The sequence below is a fragment of the Littorina saxatilis genome, linkage group LG9 (genome assembly GCF_037325665.1).
Source record: "Littorina saxatilis isolate snail1 linkage group LG9, US_GU_Lsax_2.0, whole genome shotgun sequence".
Classification (NCBI taxonomy): Eukaryota; Metazoa; Mollusca; class Gastropoda; order Littorinimorpha; family Littorinidae; genus Littorina; species Littorina saxatilis.
The window spans coordinates 21,284,900-21,302,399 of record NC_090253.1 but is presented as its reverse complement, the minus strand read 5'-3'; the positions used below and the strand labels follow the sequence as shown (position 1 = coordinate 21,302,399).

Below are 17,500 nucleotides of genomic sequence, written 5' to 3'. Positions count from 1 at the left end.
TCCAGACGTTGCGGCGGTTCACTACCACACAGTTTTGACGGCTTCATTTTCGTTTAATTGTTGCACAATACAGACCGTTTTAAATGGTGATATTTCACATATCAACGCATGATACATCAATGAACATAATGGGATGAAAGTGGGCAAATATGCTTGAGGGAGGACAGATCCACAGCAAATGGGTTCGTATGTTCATTTACGTGTAAATGTATTGTTGAAAACCACACTAGATACAAACCTTACTCATTCCCACAGCTATAAATTCAAGCTGTACGTGGTTTCAAAGAGACACATTTTGTTTTGAATGGGGGACACTTGCCGTGAAGTTGGCGACATCGCTTTGTTTCAGCGCGCTCGCGGTATAGCCGAATATACGACGTGATTACAGAAAAAGACTGATTGACTCATTTTATTTGCACCGAGTCTGGAGCCTTTTCTCAATGGAAAACTGTGCTTAAAATTGAAGTACGTTTAGCAGAATGTACCTTCAAGTTAGGTACAGTGTGACGAAAGGAACATGAAGAGTAATATGATTCTAACAATGTCTTTCAGGCATCACAACTACTGTTATACTAACTCCCTCTCTTTTTCTTCGTGTCTCTACCTTTATCTGTCTGTCTGTCTGTCTGTCCCACTGTATGTCTATCTAACTGTCTGTCTGTCTCTCTCTCTGTCTCTCTCTGTCTCTCTCTGTTTCTCTCTCTCTCTCTCTCTATTTTCTTTGTCCATTTTTCTCTGTCTGTCTCTTTCCATCTCTCTCTCTTTCCATCTCTCTCTCTCTCTCTCTCTCTCTCTCTCTCTCTCTCTCTCTCTCTCTCTCTCTTTCTCTCTCAGTCAGCCCATCTGTCTGTCTCTCTCTTTCTCTTTCTCTCTCCGCATTTATTCTTTCAAACTCCTTTACAACTTCAAAACCCACCATGGACACAACCTACAACTCAACACCCCCCCCCCCCCATCCCCCTTCTAAGCTTGGCAAGTCCCAGGCTTGGACATGCAAGGGTCAGGCCAGGGAAAGAGACACGTGGCTTTAGGTTAATGCGCCCTCCCCGGGCCCACGTATCCCAAAATGACCATGTAAGGAAGCGGGGAGAGGCGAAAAGAGGCAGGGTCTGTTTACAGGCTGTACACACACACACACTGACCGCCACAGCTTGTGACGTACAGCGGGTCAACTCGGTAGCCACGTCCGTCAAAGAAAAGAAAAAACATCACTCACTCTCCCCTCGATCATGTTGGTATGACGGCATACTACTGCCCAAAAGATGCTATGCTAAGGTCTTGGTTGTGGTTTTCTTGACTGTCGCAGATAATTGCGCAAGGAAAACTACCGAATCTTGCAAAATAATTGTAGTTAACACCTTTAGTTACAACAGAAAATGAGAGTTAAAAATGATTATAAGAAACATAATACTATCTTTGTTGTTCTCACACAATCACAAAGAATACTGATAAACTATCTGTACTTTACAAGATGCTTAGAAAGGAGACTTCTGACGCTAGAATGCTGCCATACTTTGGCGCTATTTCTAGAGAACATACACCAAAGTTATACCATCGTCTTTTTTTTACTACCCCCAGTGTTATTGAAAGTTAAAACAATATTGAAAAATTGAAGAAAACATTACATTGGAATCTCTTTCACACTTCTTCAGGAAGAATTTTGCTAAGGGTCGTTTTGGTATAACACTAACGTGATGTCAGTTTTGATAGTTGTGATGATTAATGTCTTGACCAATCAAATTGGCCACTATACATTTTTGTACAACTCTGTTTAAAGAGAAAGATTTGGATTTCGGATATCATTTTGAACAATAAACGAGCAGGTTATAAAAGTCGTTTTGAGTGGTGGATTAGTGCGTTACAACAAATAATTATCCCAAACCCCAAACTCTCACATTCCTGATTCGATATAACATCATATGAGCGTGCGCAGAATAAACATATATCCATGGCGATCTTAGTAGAGAACGCTATGCATATATCCCTTTCGTCTCGAAAAATCCGTCACAAATAAAATCAGATGAACTTGCAGTCCATTTCTGAGGGGGGAGTGGGTGGTATTTCGGAAGTTTGTCGATACCTTCAGAAACACTGACGGGTGATTTTGGACATTAAAATTGGGATACAGACCACTCTTTTGTTTATTAGAGACATAACAGACCAGTTTCATTCTTAACCGTGTATCTGTACCATGCACTTGCAGGCGTATTCCAGTCGGAGAACTGAACTTCAGAATAGACAGATATTTCCTTTGAAAGAAGATAGTTGAGGACGGTGCATTGGATCAAGAATTCTTGCTATTAAATTTCACCAGTCGCTCTGTAAACCCTTCAACCCTTTTCAGTTTTTGTCAACGAAAATATATAGCTGAGAAAAAACAAAACAAACTTAAAACCAAATACTCTCTCTCTGTCTCTCTCTCTCTCTCTCTCTCTCTCTCTCTCTCTCTCTCTCTCTCTCTCTCTCTCTCTCTCTCTCTCTCTCTCATTCCTGTATTCTACTCTACTTCTCTCTTCTTTTCTCATCTTGTTGTATCCCAATCCCTCACCCTTATCTTTCACTCTCTCCCTCTGTCCTTATATCTCCCATATCCCTACCACCCCCCCTCTCTCTCCGTCTCTCTATTCCCTTACCCCCGTATCCCCACCCCCACCCCCAGCTTAGCTAGCCGGTGACCCCTTGGGAGGTAATCTTTTGTCGCTGCTCGGCCAGCCAGGGCCACAGCGTGGTCAGAGAAGCCGGGGGAGCAGAGGACTGTTTAATTGGGGTTGAAATGACCACGCTGGGCTGGACAAGAGGTATGACATGGACCAGAGGGTCTGGACACAGATGTAGATCTATACGTAGATGAGAGGGAGAAAAGCGTGGCTCATTGCCGCGCGATGGCTGCTGTTCGTAAAGGGACATAGCGTGGACCTGGTATAAGGATCACAGATGTAAATGGGTGTGTCTGAGTTCTTATGTGTCCGGCTTGGATCACGATGTATTACCATTGCAAAAAAAGCTGTCGGTGTGTTACACTTAAAGGAGTCCTATCTCAGACAGTAGTTTGGGACAGAAACAGACCTTTTTGTTTAGTTAACCCCCTACCCCACCCCCTTCCAGGCCAGACGCGTTTCTTCAATGTCACCTTCCAGCTACGAGTCAAAGAAATGATCAACATTATTCGATACTCGATTTCGTTTTAACTTCAACTGAGATCTTTACAATGCCTCTCTTCTGCGAATACGCCATAATTGCAAGTTCAAACACACAAAAAACACGATTTTGATATGTTTTTGTGCTGATGTGCATGTGTGAAAAGAGTATAATAATAATAATAACTGGACATTCTTAAGTGCCTAACCTATGGCTCTAGGTCCTTTACAAGTATATAAGTATGATTGTTGTATGTTTTGAATTTGTCATTCTTATCTTTAAATATGTGTCTGTGCAGATGTGTGTTTGTGAAGAGAGTATATAAGTTCCATTGTTGTATAGTAGGTCCTGAATTGAATATTGATTCTGATCTAATCCTATATTTTTAAGTGAGAGTTTGGAGTGGATGTGTCTGAGAGTTAACCTGTGTTTTTTATGTGACGTAATCTTGTGTACGAGCTAAAAAGAAAATGTCTGTATGTACCTCATTCAATTAATAAAGTCATCTGAAATCAATTAAAATTAATTGAACTGAAACAATCTGAAAGGTTTATTTATTATCTCTTGTATCTCAGGAAAATAGAATCTATTCCCTATGGGCTAGATTTAATTTCACATACACATGACAGATTCAGTAGGGCAGAAAGAGGGCTCGAGGGGAGAGCTCCCACGTTTAGATTTGTTGTTAAACGATTTTGTCGAGAATGACATAAAAGTGAAATAATCCGAAAGAGAAAACTAAGAAAACTAACCCCAATACTTATGGCAATCCGAATGGTGCAAAAGTCCCTTTTAGCTCTTGATGTCTAAATAACACATTATTTAGCTAAATAACGCGTTATTTAGCTAAACAATGCTTTATTTAGCTATATCATGCATTATTTAGCTAAATAATGCATTGTTTAAATTAAACAATGCATTATTTACAGATACAGAAAAAAGAGAGCCCAGAGCACTAAATAATGCATTGTTTAGCATAAATAAGAGATTGTGTTTGTAAATAACTCATTATTTATAAATAATTACGCGTTTTCTCTAAACAATATATTATATGTAAATAAAGTGTTATTTAAATAAATAAAATATTATTTAGATAAATAAAATATTATTTATCTAAATAAAATATTATTTAGATAAATAAAATATTATATGTAAATAAAATATTATTTATCTAAATAAAATATTATTTATCTAAATAAAATATTATTTAGATAAATAATTTATTATTTAGATAAATAATTTATTATTTAGATAAATAATTTATTATTTAGATAAATAATTTATTATTTACTGTTTTTGCCTTGAAATAGTATTATTACACTAAATAATGCTTTATATAGCTATATAATAGGTTTCCGCTATATAATTCATGATTTGGTAAATAATACATTATATACCGTAAATAAAATATTATATACCGTAAACAATTCATTGTTTAGCGCATCGCGAAGCCGTTTTTTCTCTTGTTGTTTTTTTCCACGTGTTTCCGTGGATCCACGAGAGCTCTGTTGATTCTCAAACTGACCAATCAGACAACTAGCATCTGTACACTAATTAAAGTCCCATTGTTGAGTGTGACGAAAACTCGTGGTGACGATTTTAAAACATGTTGGGTCACGCATGGTCCAATCTTACATGGTCCAATCTTACATGGTCCAACCTTACATGGTCCAACCTTACATGGTCCAATCTTACATGGTCCAATCTTACATGGTCCAACCTTACATGGTTCAACCTTACATGGTCCAATCTTACATGGTCCAATCTTGCATGGTCCAATCTTACATGGTCCAACCTTGCATGGTCCAACCTTGCATGGTCCAATCTTACATGGTCCAATCTTACATGGTCCAACCTTACATGGTCCAACCTTACATGGTCCAACCTTACATGGTCCAACCTTACATGGTCCAATCTTACATGGTCCAATCTTGCATGGTCCAATCTTACATGGTCCAACCTTGCATGGTCCAACCTTGCATGGTCCAATCTTACATGGTCCAATCTTACATGGTCCAACCTTACATGGTCCAACCTTACATGGTCCAACCTTACATGGTCCAATCTTACATGGTCCAACCTTACATGGTCCAATCTTACATGGTCCAATCTTACTTGGTCCAACCTTACATGGTCCAACCTTACATGGTCCAACCTTACATGGTCCAATCTTACATGGTCCAACCTTACATGGTCCAATCTTACATGGTTCAATCTTGCATGGTCCAATCTTACATGGTCCAACCTTGCATGGTCCAACCTTGCATGGTCCAATCTTACATGGTCCAACCTTACATGGTCCAACCTTACATGGTCCAACCTTACATGGTCCAATCTTACATGGTCCAACCTTACATGGTCCAACCTTACATGGTCCAATCTTGCATGGTCCAATCTTGCATGGTCCAACCTTGCATGGTCCAATCTTACATGGTCCAACCTTACATGGTCTAACCTTACATGGTCCAACCTTACATGGTCCAATCTTACATGGTCCAATCTTGCATGGTCCAATCTTACATGGTCCAACCTTGCATGGTCCAACCTTGCATGGTCCAACCTTACATGGTCCAACCTTACATGGTCCAACCTTACATGGTCCAACCTTACATGGTCCAACCTTACATGGTCCAACCTTGCATGGTCCAATCTTACATGGTCCAATCTTACATGGTCCAACCTTACATGGTCCAACCTTACATGGTCCAACCTTACATGGTCCAATCTTACATGGTCCAACCTTACATGGTCCAACCTTACATGGTCCAATCTTACATGGTCCAATCTTGCATGGTCCAATCTTGCATGGTCCAATCTTACATGGTCCAACCTTGCATGGTCCAACCTTACATGGTCCAACCTTACATGGTCCAACCTTACATGGTCCAATCTTACATGGTCCAACCTTACATGGTCCAACCTTACATGGTCCAATCTTACATGGTCCAACCTTACATGGTCCAACCTTACATGGTTCAACCTTACATGGTCCAATCTTACATGGTCCAATCTTGCATGGTCCAATCTTACATGGTCCAACCTTGCATGGTCCAACCTTGCATGGTCCAACCTTGCATGGTCCAATCTTACATGGTCCAACCTTACATGGTCCAACCTTACATGGTCCAATCTTGCATGGTCCAACCTTACATGGTCCAATCTTACATGGTCCAACCTTACATGGTCCAATCTTACATGGTCCATATATATTATTGGACCATGTAAGATTGGACCATGCAAGGTTGGACCATGTAAGGTTGGACCATGTAAGATTGGACCATGTAAGGTTGGACCATGTAAGGTTGGACCATGTAAGATTGGACCATGCAAGATTGGACCATGCAAGGTTGGACCATGCAAGATTGGACCATGCAAGATTGGACCATGTAAGGTTGGACCATGTAAGATTGGACCATGTAAGGTTGGACCATGTAAGGTTGGACCATGTAAGGTTGGACCATGTAAGATTGGACCATGCAAGGTTGGACCATGTAAGATTGGACCATGTAAGATTGGACCATGTAAGGTTGGACCATGCAAGGTTGGACCATGCTAGGTTGGACCATGTAAGGTTGGACCATGTAAAGTTGGACCATGCAAAGTTGGACCATGCAAGATTGGACCATGCAAGATTGGACCATGTAAGATTGGACCATGTAAGGTTGGACCATGTAAGGTTGGACCATGTAAGGTTGGACCATGTAAGATTGGACCATGTAAGATTGGACCATGTAAGGTTGGACCATGTAAGATTGGACCATGTAAGATTGGACCATGCAAGGTTGGACCATGTAAGGTTGGACCATGTAAGATTGGACCATGTAAGGTTGGACCATGTAAGGTTGGACCATGTAAGGTTGGACCATGTAAGATTGGACCATGTAAGATTGGACCATGCAAGGTTGGACCATGTAAGATTGGACCATGCAAGATTGGACCATGTAAGATTGGACCATGTAAGGTTGGACCATGTAAGGTTGGACCATGTAAGGTTGGACCATGTAAGATTGGACCATGCAAGGTTGGACCATGCAAGATTGGACCATGCAAGATTGGACCATGTAAGATTGGACCATGTAAGGTTGGACCATGTAAGGTTGGACCATGTAAGGTTGGACCATGTAAGGTTGGACCATGTAAGATTGGACCATGCAAGGTTGGACCATGCAAGGTTGGACCATGTAAGATTGGACCATGCAAGATTGGACCATGTAAGATTGGACCATGTAAGGTTGAACCATGTAAGGTTGGACCATGTAAGATTGGACCATGTAAGATTGGACCATGTAAGGTTGGACCATGTAAGGTTGGACCATGTAAGATTGGACCATGTAAGGTTGGACCATGCAAGATTGGACCATGCAAGATTGGACCATGTAAGATTGGACCATGTAAGGTTGGACCATGTAAGGTTGGACCATGTAAGATTGGACCATGTAAGGTTGGACCATGTAAGGTTGGACCATGTAAGATTGGACCATGTAAGATTGGACCATGCGTGACCCAACATGTTTTAAAATCGTCACCACGAGTTTTCGTCACACTCAACAATGGGACTTTAATTAGTGTACAGATGCTAGTTGTCTGATTGGTCAGTTTGAGAATCAACAGAGCTCTCGTGGATCCACGGAAACACGTGGAAAAAAACAACAAGAGAAAAAACGGCTTCGCGATGCGCTAAACAATGAATTGTTTACGGTATATAATATTTTATTTACGGTATATAATGTATTATTTACCAAATCATGAATTATATAGCGGAAACCTATTATATAGCTATATAAAGCATTATTTAGTGTAATAATACTATTTCAAGGCAAAAACAGTAAATAATAAATTATTTATCTAAATGATAAATTATTTATCTAAATAATAAATTATTTATCTAAATAATAAATTATTTATCTAAATAATATTTTATTTAGATAAATAATATTTTATTTAGATAAATAATATTTTATTTACATATAATATTTTATTTATCTAAATAATATTTTATTTAGATAAATAATATTTTATTTATCTAAATAATATTTTATTTATTTAAATAACACTTTATTTACATATAATATATTGTTTAGAGAAAACGCGTAATTATTTATAAATAATGAGTTATTTACAAACACAATCTCTTATTTATGCTAAACAATGCATTATTTAGTGCTCTGGGCTCTCTTTTTTCTGTATCTGTAAATAATGCATTGTTTAATTTAAACAATGCATTATTTAGCTAAATAATGCATGATATAGCTAAATAAAGCATTGTTTAGCTAAATAACGCGTTATTTAGCTAAATAATGTGTTATTTAGACATCAAGAGCTAAAAGGGACTTTTGCACCATTCGGATTGCCATAAATACTAAGATACCAAGTTCCTTCCCTTTTTTGTGTTTCACCTCCATATTCTTTTCAAACCTTGTTCGTTCCGTGTTGCGTCTGCTTTTTGTTGCCTTTTGTGTTTGTTTGTTCCCGATGAAGCTTACATAAGCGAAAATTCGTACTGTCTTGTGCTGTTCTTGTATCGGTGAGTACAGATATCTTTTGTTTTTCAACCACAAAGAGATAAATAATAATGAACTGTAACATGACGTTGATGTTGGGGGATAGGAGACCCCCCAATAGCACAAATCAACTACGAAAGTTGTATAACAGAAGACTCGGAGAACAGTCCGGAATCGAAGTTCTTTCTTTCTTTATTTGGTGTTTAACGTCGTTTTCGGACTCGAAGTACAATGGAAACAGCAACGGAATTAGCTAAATGTGGTGTTCATAAACCTCTCGGCTATTTGAAAGGTCAAATATAATGTGTTCGTGTGGGTTGATATCGAGCTGGTCAGCAAAATCACGATCAGTGTGTAAGTAAATACGGATACATCATTCAAACAGCTTTACTAATGCTTTAAAACAAGTATGTTCTAGAACCTGAGACGTTCCAAAGATGATGAGTCGAGTTATCCACATGTTGTTCTTTTTCTGTATATATCAAAATAAATTCGAGGGCAATGTTTAACTTTAGTTTGACATTGGTAATTACAATAAAATATTCAGGTGGGACCCCCCCCCTCTCTCTCTCTCTCTCTCTCTCTCTCTCTCTCTCTCTCTCTCTCTCTCTCTCTTTTAAAGTACATCTTTTTATATTTAGTCAAGTTTTGACTAAATATTTTAACATCGAGGGGGAATCGAAACGAGGGTCGTGGTGTATGTGCGTGTGTCTGTGTGTCTCTGTGTGTGCATGTGTGTGTGTAGAGCGATTCAGACTAAACTACTGGACCGATCTTTATGAAATTTGACATGAGAGTTCCTGGGTATGAAATCCCCGAACGTTTTTTTCATTTTTTTGATAAATGTCTTTGATGACGTCATATCCGGCTTTTCGTGAAAGTTGAGGCGGCACTGTCACGCGGCCCTCATTTTCCAACCAAATTGGTTGAAATTTTGGTCAAGTAATCTTCGACGAAGCCCGGACTTCGGTATTGCATTTCAGCTTGGTGGCTTAAAAATTAATTAATGACTTTGGTCATTAAAAATCTGAAAATTGTAAAAACAAAAAAACAAAAATTTTAAACGATCCAAATTTACGTTTATCTTATTCTCCATCATTTGCTGATTCCAAAAACATATACATATGTTATATTCGGATTAAAAACAAGCTCTGAAAATTAAATATATAAAAATTATTATCAAAATTAAATTGTCCAAATCAATTTAAAAACACTTTCATCTTATTCCTTGTCGGTTCCTGATTCCAAAAACATATAGATATGATATGTTTGGATTAAAAACACGCTCAGAAAGTTAAAACAAAGAGAGGTACAGAAAAGCGTGCTATCCTTCTTAGCGCAACTACTACCCCGCTCTTCTTGTCAATTTCACTGCCTTTGCCATGAGCGGTGGACTGACGATGCTACGAGTATACGGTCTTGCTGAAAAATGGCATTGCGTTCAGTTTCATTCTGTGAGTTCGACAGCTACTTGACTAAATATTGTATTTTCGCCTTACGCGACTTGTTTAAAGATGATCTTTGATATCCCCTGATCTTGTCTGTGAGGAAGATCAAAATCGCAGTCCAAAAGTCATCCCCAAACACGGACCTCAACAGCTGTCTCTGTGATCAGCAGAAACCGGTTTAGACAACTATTAAGTCCTCGGCTACTTACATACATAACAACCTCTTCTTGCGCGGCTGACGAAAGTGTATTTTTTAAACAATCGGTACGGATTTAGCGGGGTGGAAAACATTCTTGGAGTGGCAGGTAAAGGACCAGACCACGCTGTTTTAGCGTCAAAAACGCTTCGAATCGTGTTCCTGCGCGACCGAACACTTCCCGATGTTTGCAGTTAGTTAGAAAACCACTTTCTTACCGTCTTCAACAATGTTTGGTTTACTTCGGAATCTTCTAAGGCCGTAATCCGACGAATTTTGTGACCGAAGCGACGGATTTCTTCTCCAAAACGACCCGCCATTGTGCCGCGTGATCTTCGCGAGACTGGCTTATGAATAAATTATCCGTGACGTCACACCGTGTGGAGATGGTTGTTTACCAACATGACAACAAGCGTAACTGCAGACGAAATTGAACCGTACATGTTCGAACTACCGGTTTCTCTCCTCGAATCAAGCATGAAAGATGAGGGTGGAGGCCACTTCCAGCAGTAGTGAAACAGTGACGATGAAAATTGCGACACTGTTTGTCTCAGCGATCAAAGGTAAACACGCCCGCTCTCTGTGCTGAACTTATCGTCTGCTTTCGAGTCTGTGCTATTTTTTCACTCTCGCCTTGTCAACGCACTCGCGAATAAGTGGGATATTGTTTAAGTGTTCATGCATTGCATTCACGAGTAAAAGAACAACAGCTCATCGCAGTTTTAACTGTTCTTGATTATTTCAGAGACTGGTGTCAGAGTGGCCACTGTACCTGTTGTATTGTGTGGGAGGGGCAGATTTGAGAGAGAGAGGAAGCTAGCCTGAGGTACATTGTAGAATGAAAACTTGCAGGGGAGCAAGAATGCATCACCAGCCACGAAGGTGTACATACAACTTTTTTTGAGGTGCCTATATTTGTTTGATTGTTAAATGTATGTATTTGTTGTTGTTTTTAAAGGCTATCAAGAAAACTGTTGTCATTTAAATTTGTAACACTCAGTCACATATAGTTTCACACACACACACACAAGATTAACTCACTTGCATGCCCACAGAAGAAGTTTGCTCTTCACATTGTTCTGTTGTTGTTTTTATAATGTAATCATTGTAACATCAACACTCAGTAATAACCAATATTACAACACAATCACTTTTTCATCAGAACTCACTCACATACTACATGACTTTGTATTAAACCCTGGTTTATGGACACTTGCATTTGTACTTTGCATGGGAAAGCAGCCTGTAGCAGTCAAAGTCTGGGCACTGTTGCATTGTAGTCTTGCTGTGTATGCAGAGCTTTGTTGTAGCTGCCATAGGCCAGTGTTGCCATAGGCCAGTGTTAGGATCACCACCCCCTCAAACAGCTCGTTCAGTTAACCTGATGCCTGTTTTAGACAGAAAAAAAAGTTACCACAATCAGCAGAACTTTCACCGGAGAAAGGGCATCATTCTTTCATACTTTCTTTCTCATAGCTTTTTTTTGGTTTTTATAATCTCTTCATTACACTAAATAACATCCATCTTAAGACCTATTTTGAGCCTTAATTTAAGTTGACTAGTAATGATATTAATCATAATGTATTTATTTTTATAATGTACAAACTAGAGTATGTATGTGGATATGTGTGTGATGGTGCTGGTATGGATATGTGTGGTTTGGGTTATGTGTGTACTGATGTGTACATTTTATGTGTTTTGTATGTTTTACGAGTGCGATTTTATGTGATGTTATTCTGTACACCAGCCAAAACAAAATGTCTGGTATATTAGATAATAAACGCACCTTTAAATTTATTAGCGACTACACCCCGTCACCCTCCAGTCCCCCTCCCCCCCATTACACCCTACACTTTTAACATTGTATAAAAAATCATGCCCCAATATAGGTCCCTAGTTACCTGGGAGGACGTTAAGCTCCATAATCAACATCAACAACGTATTGAATTGAATTGAAAAGCTGGGGTTAGGAGGTCTAACTTCTTGAATTAAAGGGTTTTTTTTCTCAGGTGCATGTAGTTTTTTATTTGCTTGAAATCATGGTGTATTCTGGTTGTAAGAGAAGAGTCAATTTCCTTGTAAGCCTGCAAAATTAAAATTTGTCATTTTTGAAGTAGCCTACATTTTTGTAAGAGTCCAAAATAGTCCAGGATAAGGAGGAAAAACATAGGGTGGGTCAGGAAATCTGAAACATTGCATAGTTTTGTTTTGCCTATGTAGACACAAAAAGTACTTAGAGCACTTTTTCCCCCCCAAGAGAGCATAGCTTAGTTTTAATTATTTTAATGCCACTGTTAGCAAGAGGAGTACTACAGACAGCAATCAAACAGTGGGTTTTTTCTGTAGACATTGTTATTTCTGTTTAGGTGTTTCAGTAGTTTTCTATGCGGATAAATCATGCTGCATGATCACTAGAAACAATCCAGCTCTGTAGCATGCAAGTTTTTTAAAGGTTTTTTTTCCCCATGTTACTCTGAGAGAAAAAAAACAACCCACAGAGATAAAGTTGAACTGGCAGTTTGACTGAAGCAGTGGTAATAACACAGAGTGCTCTTCCTACAATCAATTTTTTTATGTGGATGATGATGTCCACACATGTACTTGGTTGTATTATTTTGCTAGACTATTTGTTTCTGTTAGATATATCTGCTCACATGATTGTTGTTCATAATTTGACATTACATTTACTGCTGATCAAAATGTATTGTTGGAATAGGTCTGCTTAATATTCTGACTGCAGTTTTGTAATAAAATCAAATAACACAGATGTTTTAAGTATCAAAGTGCTTTTCACACACACACACACACACACACACACACACACACACACACACACACACACACACACTCACACACTATGAGTATGACTGCAAACATGAATTTGTACTTGTATTAATTATAATTACTGTATTACAGAACCTGATCTGAAAAAAAGGACAACAGCAAATTATTCATGCAAGCTTGCTGTATTAACGATTTCTTTATCTATTTAATACAACACTGAATTAGATAACAACTATAACAACGTGTGTGTGTTTGTGTGAATGTCTATGTGTATATGGACGGACAATGATTAAACCTGAGACTCATCGATTACCCAGGTGAGTGTAAAAGAGGGAGAGAGAGAGGGAACTTTAAGGTGGGTGCATGGGGACGGACATGTAGTAACAGATATATATGTTTTAATCTGTAATCTTAACACATGTGCTTAAAATTAGGAACAGATGCCATTCCACTACAAATACTGTCAGTCTGACAAAAACGCCCAGTGACACTGAACCCCTATCCCTTACAGAACACATTCAGTATACATGTACTCACTTCCTTTCGTCTGCGTTTAGTGAAAGCAGATCGTTCTGATGACATTGGTATCCGGTTTCTGACCTCCTGTGAGTGGTCAACAATTGTCGGAACTGGAACTGCGTTAGGCAACAGCTGTTTTGTGTGTGCCAGGTTTTCTTGCCGGCTTAACTGCGTTCGCATTGGAAGAAAGTGTCGCGAAACACAGCACATCGTGTTGGCCGTTTCCAGTTAATCAGTCTTCCTGCAGAAGTTGTAAGCCCATCGGAAAAAGGTGACAACTGATGCCTGAACCTTTTTTCTATACTTCATAGCTATCAGCAGCCGTGCGCATTCCTTCGGCGTGCTGTTGATGCTCGATTTAGGCAAACGCCCACTTGAGCGTAAGCTGTAACTTTCGGTTTCCAAACACTAAGTGACGTCACAGCCGGTTCTCGTCTACTGGCGGCCATTTCGAAGTCTCGTTTAGCAGACGAATTTGGCGGAACGTTTTTAATTAAATCACAATGATTAAGCTACGAATCGGTGAATTTCTTTACATTTTTGGAATCTTTAGGTGCATTTCTCTAACCTTCAGTCATCGGTTAGTGGTTCTAATAACCTTTAAAACAGCGTGGTCTGGTCCTTTAACTCTCGGGCCAGAGAAGACGAGAATTACGGGCCTTTGTTCAGGGGCGGTCATCCACAAAGACCGACAGCGCGTGTGATCTACCGGTGGCCCCGGACTTACTCTTATTTACAGAAAGGAAATACCGCAAGAGGGCTACTTTCTACCCCTTCTGTTCTTTGCTTACTCACTTAGTTTCTTGTACAACAGCCTACTACACAGTTTCTGTCATCTCCTCCTCTGTTTGATGTCAACCAGAAATCAAACTATACCACCACCACCATCACCATTTCCCAACCACTTCAACCAGTATTAACAACGACGACAACGACCAGAGACGTTATGTGTTCTTTCTGGGTGGGTAAGCGACTGGTATGAAACTATTATTTCCTACAATACAAAGTAACACTCCTCGCATGCACATGTTTTTAGTTCTCCCAGCCTGAAAGTTATCAGCTGGGACTCAGTCTGTGGTTGGTATAATAACTGTGATTTCCTGCATTCATATTCAAATTTACCTCCTAGAACAGATTATTGCAAAGTTCCTCCTAATCGAGGACCTCCATCCCACCTGCCCATCCCTCACCCCCATTCCCCACACTATCCCCCCGTCATTACCCCCATCCCCAACACACACCAAACACAAACACTTCATGCAATGTGACTTTTTACGAATATGAGCAGAAAATAATGTATCCACAATCAGTTCACACCTGCAGAGACATAGATAGAATGTCTCTGACACCTGCAACCTCAGTTTTAACACGAATTGTCACATCCAAGCGCCGCGTGTACGGTCAAGCGGGTCCGAAATGTATCCAGTACAGTACCTGGGATCCCGGAGGGTAAAACGAAAGCGGTAAACCCCCGACTGTCCCGTGCTCAGTCACTCGATTGATGAGCGCGTCTTGCGAGGGTCTGTCATCTCCGACCACTCTCAAATCAGTCTCTTAATCCTACCGCACGCAAAACGATCGAGTGAGAAAAAAGAACAGTGTAACCCTCCTTGTTAGACTTAAAAAGACACTCTGAGAAAAGCAGGCCTTAAAAGCGAGGGAGTCTTGAAACGGGGAGGGGGGGAGGGGGGGTGTCTTAAAAAGGGGGTTTCACTGTACAGTCCTTGGTTTTATCTAGTCGTTACTATGCTGTTGTTGTATTTAATTTACTATTGCGTATTCCTTGCCAATTTCAATTTCCTTGCCAAAGTCTTTTAATCTTACAAAACGTAAAAACGATCATGCGAGAAACAGTGTTTCGACGAATGAACAGATGGAGACGGGCCAATCGGACCCCCCGCGGGTTAGGGGGAAGAATTTACCCGATGCTCCCCAGCATGTCGTAAGAGGCGACTAACGGATTCTGTTTCTCCTTTTACCCTTGTTATGTTTTTCTTGTATATAATATAGTCAATGTTTGTAAAGATTTTAGTCAAGCAGTATTTTAAAAAAAGTCCTTTGTACTGGAAACTTGCATTCTCCCAGTAAGGTAATATATTGTACTACGTTGCAAGCCCCTGGAGCAATTTTTTGATTAGTGCTTTTGTGAACAAGAAACAATTGACAAGTGGCTCTATCCCATCTCCCCCCTTCCCTCCGTCGCGATATAACCTTGAATGGTTGAAAACGACGTTAAACACCAAATAAAGAAAGAAAGAAAGAAAGGGCCAATCGGACAAGAGAGGACGCCAAAAATAGAGAACGAATGGGGAAACACAGACATAGTCATCGACACACTAAACTTCATCGTGTATTTCATGTTGTAAATTGTTTATGAATACAAAGACTCGTGTGTTTATTTGTTATTGTTTTATGAATGTCTTAATAATCCGTTTACTAAAATGTAAGTTTAGTTTAGATGTGCTGACAAAATTAATGAATTCATTTGAATGAATTCATTTGAATGGACACTGAAATGTTTGTTCTTGCGATTGTTATTGATCTTGTTATTGTTCTCAAAATATTGATGTCGAACGGTGGCCTAGTGGTAAGGCGTCCGCCCCGTGATCGGGAGGTCGTGGGTTCGAACCCCGGCCGGGTTATACCTAAGACTTTAAAATTGGCAATCTAGTGGCTGCTCCGCCTGGCGTCTGGCATTATGGGGTTAGTCTAGGACTGGTTGATCCGGTGTCAGAATAATGTGACGGTGAGACATGAAGCCTGTGCTGCGACTTCTGTCTTGTGTGTGGCGCACGTTATATGTCAAAGCAGCACCGCCCTGATATGGCCCTTCGTGGTCGGCTGGGCGTTTAGCAAACAAACAAATAGATACATTGTCGAAACGGAACAGGTTTTGTTTCTACCTTGCTCTCTTCTCCTGCTGCAGATGTCTCCACTCTTGCTTTTCATTGTTTTGTCTTTCTTGTTTTCGGTTGTCTCTCGATTTCTCTCCTGGAAATGAAAAAAATAAATTGTAACCTTTATATAGATGCGTTCTAACTGCTAAAGAAAGTTTAAAACAAAATTTAAAAAAAAAACCCAAATATTCCGTCATCTAACAACAAATGAAAATTAAAGGCATCCGGCAGAACAGCAGAGAAGTCAAAGTAAGCAGAGTAATAAGCAATTGAGAAAAAGAATGATACTTTGTAAAAACTGCTAAGAAACAAACCGATGTAAGGGGCTCCGCTCACATATAATGTAACTTCAGCAGGACCGACGACGCACTGCAGATTATCCCAGCCCGCTACACGTTGCATGAAACGAAAACAGGCCAAGTATTCGTCATAATCCCTATCGCGGCATAAATAATAGGCAGTGCGTCGTCTGTGCCGCTGAAACTGCGCAGGTATATTCTGCACATTAGCGTTCAAAATATAGACAACATTACAAAAAATTAGAGGACATAATTATGTACAGTCAGTACTGAACCCGAATATCGAGAACAAGAACGTCTGTTGGGTATATATGTCATTGACGAGTAGTGGGCATCTTTAGAAAAACACACACCTTACTGTTCATGTTAAAAGGTAGGGTAAGCGGCGCGGGGGAGGGGGGTGGTGGAGAGAGGGGGGGGGGGGGGTGTTAATTAAACAAGGCGAATATGTTGCTAGTTCGTGTAACAATTGTACATAAGGATGTAGACCAACTGTTGCAGTGATACCCACCTCACTTCCAATTTCCAATTAGTCGCTATTTGTACCTTACTCGGAAAAGACACCTTATTACTTCATTCATTAGCGACTACCGTGTTTGATCCAGTTATACACAGTGAGCTTCATATCAAAGGCAAGTGTCAGAGTCTTAGGAACACAACGGTACCACAATCAAGAGTACTGGTCAAGAAACAAAGACGCACGAAGCAATCGTAAACT

General features: G+C 39.8%; 1 protein-coding gene and 1 long non-coding RNA gene across 2 annotated transcripts in view; one reads left to right on the top strand and one right to left on the bottom strand.

The window, feature by feature from the left end:
• Positions 1 to 17,500, bottom strand: part of LOC138975582 (protein N-terminal glutamine amidohydrolase-like) — a 570,098-nt gene that overhangs the window by 160,715 nt on the left and 391,883 nt on the right. The gene's annotated exons all lie outside the window — the stretch shown is intronic.
• LOC138975587 (uncharacterized) lies at positions 10,404 to 11,168 on the top strand. Its single transcript, XR_011458688.1, has 2 exons — positions 10,404 to 10,846; positions 11,029 to 11,168. It is a non-coding gene; the product is annotated as an uncharacterized lncRNA (long non-coding RNA).